The sequence below is a fragment of the Marmota monax genome, unplaced genomic scaffold (assembly GCF_021218885.2).
Source record: "Marmota monax isolate L192 unplaced genomic scaffold, Marmota_monax_Labrador192_F-V1.1 WCK01_AAM20220418_F8-fsc00106, whole genome shotgun sequence".
Classification (NCBI taxonomy): Eukaryota; Metazoa; Chordata; class Mammalia; order Rodentia; family Sciuridae; genus Marmota; species Marmota monax.
In genome coordinates, this window is record NW_026695218.1 from 9,508,412 (window position 1) to 9,512,815 (window position 4,404).

The following is a 4,404-nucleotide window of genomic DNA, read 5'->3' on the forward strand; positions in this document are numbered from 1 at the left end:
CTGCTCATTGGGGGACTTTTTTGGCTCCGCCCACGTGACCCAGCCAATCGGCCTCAAGAGCAGGAGGATTGTGGGAGGTGGAGAGGCTTGTGGTGGAGAGAGAGGCTTGTGGGAAGCCGGTGGTGGCAGTTGGGCTCTGAGGGTTTTTCCTGAGGAGCGGTTTTGTTTGGCGTGTGTGGTTCTAGAAATAAAGTTCCTTTCTTTTGACAAGTGGCTCCTGAATTGTGCCCAGCCAGACTGCTGCACCTCCCTCCATCTTTTTTCCTTCTAGCTTTCACATATGGATAAAAACATGACTCTGGAATTTCTGAGCCTGGCTTGTTTCTCTTAACATAAAGATCTCAAGATTCATCCATTTTTTTTTTCCAGAAATGACATAATTTTGTTCTTCTTTATGGCTGAATAGAAACTCCATTGCTTATTTACATACTACATTTTCCTTATCCTTTCATCTATTGATGGACACCTAGGCTGGTTGCAGAATCAAGTCCCTGTTATATAAGTGATGGAGTGGCTGGGTCCACTCTCCCAGGGCTTACCTGAGTCAGGATAGGAACGAGTGTAAAGTGGGTGCTCTGGGAGGTGAGCACCATCAAGTTCAAAGGCAATGAGCTGCACCCTTTCCAAACCTATAAAAGTGAGAAACATCCTTTCCACCCCGTAGGCCATTGGGCAAATGCTCACTTACCCTCTGAGGTCATTCAGTCTTGAGCTGCAAATTCTTATGATGTTTAAATAGGTACCCAGAGCAGAAAGAATACACAAAAATTACTTTATAGGTTTCTTTGGATAAAATGGGAAGAGTACTAATAGGCTTCCAGGTATAATCCGAGCCCTAATCACAAATGCCCCACTTCTATTTATGTGGCAGTAGGTAAGTTCCTTAACCCCCTTGATACCACTTTATCCTCTGAAGTGTGCTTATATGTGCTTCCCAGGTTATGAAGATTGAGGAAGGCCTAGTCAAGAAGGTGGTTCATAAATAGCATTAAATAAATGCCTGTTTTGTTCCTTCTTTAGTGGAAGAAAAAGATGCTACAAGCCCCTGTAGGACCAATGGTAGACTCTTAGCTCTACTTGGGGAAGATAACACAATTTCTCTCCCTTACCCTCTGCCATCTCAGCCTTTCTGGGCAAACCTCCTGATAAGGCAAGAATTCCTTGGAGGGCTTGGCTGTTCTGCCCCTCCAGCCTCCGCCACACTCCAGTGGAAAGAGGCCATACATCTTCTCTCCACAGAAACTGTCACATCCTGGAACACAGCCTGCCTTCTGTGGGTCTGGGCCCCTCACCTCCCAGCCTGACGTCAACCCTGCCCTCCCTGGGGCTCTGTAGGGACTGTGTGGGGTTTCCTCAGTGAGTCCCCACCCTGGGGTTTCAATGGCCATCGCGTGGGGAGCATGACAGCGGATGTGTCCGTGGCACCAGCTGTGTCTGATGATGTGGCCTGAGAACCCTTGGGTCACCAAGCCAAGTGCTGAGTTGGCGGGAGTTCCTACAATCACGGAGGCCTGACTTCCATGTGGCATAAAGAGGAGCATTGTCCTGGCAGTGTAAGAGATGATTAGATGGCAGTAGGGCTGCTTGTTATTACCCGACCTCAGTTGATTTTGTGCCCAAACAGTGAAATATAGGCCATTCATGGAATTCCTTTGTTTTAATTTTTTTTATCATAATTACACAACGCAAACCATACAAGCCTCGTACCAGTGGTATTTGCAAACGCATGACTTACAAATCAAATCTCACATGAACATTTTTTTCTCTGCATTGAAAAACCATCACCAAAATGTCTATTCATTTCTTTCTTTTGCCAAGAACTTATATCTGTTCTGGCTCACATATTGCAAATTAAAATATGGTTGAGACTGACTCATGAATTCAGTTGGAAAAACATCTCAGCTCTTTTGTTTTTTTCTTAAGAAACATGCACATTTTATTAATCGTCTTTATATTAATAATAATGTTTAGGTGACATAAAAATACTCAGACACATAAAAATAAATGGTAGACTTTAATATACCCAAAAAGAAAAGATGAGATAGGTTACTTTGAATCAAAGAATGTCAAAATCCAGAAATGATAAAGAAATACATATTCTAATATATGAAAAGACATTTTATTATTATTTTATCACATAACAGTGAATATACCAGATTGCATTTTCTCAAGTGGCAAATAAGACACAGGATAACATTTCTCTTTGATTCTCCCAAGAATCTCAATATCATTCATATTTTGGAAGATTCAGTTTCTTACATCTGTGATATTGTCCATGAGGATAATAATGACACTTAGTAGTTAAGTAGTTTTTGCTAAGTTTTTATCATGGGTCCTTGCTTAAGGTGCTCATCCTTTCATTCTATTTTGGTTTTCAGCACTTGATCATGTGTTTCTTCATTATTGTGCACAGGATCTGGTTGAGTGATAGGTTTTGCGTGTCCACATGGAATATCCACGGAAGGGTGGTAGCATGTGATCATCCTGCCATGAGTGATCAAAGCAAGCTCTACTTTGCAAATATAATCATCTGGAAGAGAAGAATATGTACATTTATGACAAACACAAGATAAAACTCTGTTTCGGACTGGAAATAAAGGCTTCAAGATAGTTCTCTTGATATCACCCATTTTAATGCTGCCATGGTGTCATTGGATGATTATCAAGTATATGATGAAAGATATTTTGAAGAGAAACTGCCTTTAAAATCTGCTTCTAGGCACACCAATTTTTATTTCTGGAAGAGTCTCCAGAACTGCAAGGTCAATCAGCTCCAGCCAGATGTCCATAAGGACACTAGCAGGGCACTACAAGAAGCATGTGGCCACATGCTAGCCTCCTTCAAGACAGACAAAGTCTGACCACCTCAGTTCTCTTTTTTTTTTGGGGGGGGGGTCCTGGGGATTGAACTCAGGGGCACTTGACCACTGAGCCACATCCCCAGCCCTAGTTTGTATTTTATTTAGAGACAGAGTCTTACTGAGTTGCTTAGCACCTCAGTTTTGCTGAGGCTGGCTTTGAATTCGTGATCCTCCTGCCTCAGCCTCCCCAGCTGCTGATATTACAGGAGTGTGCCACAGCGCCCATCCTACCTCCATTCTTAATGATGGGGCTGGTACTGCAACTTCCATGCATCCAATTTGAGCTGAGTTGTCAGATGGAATGGACATCCCTTCACTTTGTTTATAATCAGCACCTTCTCTATTTCTAAGTCATTACACTCTCTCCAATTTCCCTCCTCACCTGTTACCTAGCTGTTACCCCAGCAGAGTACCTATTATCCATATTAGCAAGATAATTGGAGTGGGCATCTGTAATCTACTTCCCCTTCCTGTTCCCCACCCAGAGGTTTACGTACCTGACCTCACTCCCCATCCTTACCTGTCTCTCTCCAGACCTGGAGGACCAGCTGCCTGGACTTGGCCTCAAAGCCAAACCTTCCCCTACTTTCCTAACTGTGGTTTGCCCCTTGTTTCTTGGTCTACCAGTTAGCCCCTCTCTGTCCCATGTCTTCAAACTGCTCCTCCCTGCTGGCTCTCTCCCTTCAGCATATAAAAGCATGCGGAATCTCTCCCATCTTCAAAGAGAGGGCTGGCCGGGGAGAGAACTGCTTGGTCTGGCTTCATTCCTAGCCCTTCTCTGGGTGCCAAGCTTTAGGAAGCAGGTCTACACTAGCTCTCTGCACTTTCTCCCCTCCCACTTCAAGTTCCTGCCTGGCACTATACTGTATCTACTCTGGAAAAAGTTACTAGGCTTTTTGAAAGGTAAAGCTAGGAGCTCTATAGTCTTCATCTTATGATGATCTTTTTCTTCTGGATTACAATGATCACTTCTGTCTTTACAGTCTATTTTCCACTGTTTCTAAGACAACCTCCTCTCCTGCTTCTAATTGCTCCTCTTAAGTTCCCCTCCTTGGCCCATGCTCCTCCCTAGATCACCATTGTGATCTCTCTCTCTCTTTCATGGTTTTACTACTATGTTATGCTGAGGACATTCAAACAAACTGAACCACTCCTCATCTGTTCCCAGCACTTCTTCATATGAGTGTCTAAACTGCTCGACAGGCATCTACATCAAGGTGTCTGAAACAGCACAGCTTTCATCCTTCTTTTTACCGTAGCTATGTCTCCTCCTGTGTTCCCAATCTTATGATACAGACACCATATTAACTCCCAAGCCATAAAACTTGACTGTCCCGGACTCCTTTTCTGCATTCAGAAAACTATTTAATGCTTTACAATTTACAATAGCTAAGCTACGGGGCCAATCTAGGTACCCTTCAACAGACAAATAGATAAAAAATCTTGTGGTATATATACACAACAGAATATTGCTCATCCATAAAGAAGAATGATTTTATGACATTTGCCAGTAAATGCATGGATCTGGAGACTCATGCTAAGT

At 43.1% G+C, this 4,404-nt stretch overlaps 1 pseudogene; it reads right to left on the reverse strand.

Annotated features, from left to right (window-relative positions):
• Nucleotides 1–2,227: 2,227 nt before the first annotated feature.
• Nucleotides 2,228–2,644, reverse strand: LOC124084848 (large ribosomal subunit protein mL42-like; annotated as a pseudogene).
• Nucleotides 2,645–4,404: the final 1,760 nt, after the last annotated feature.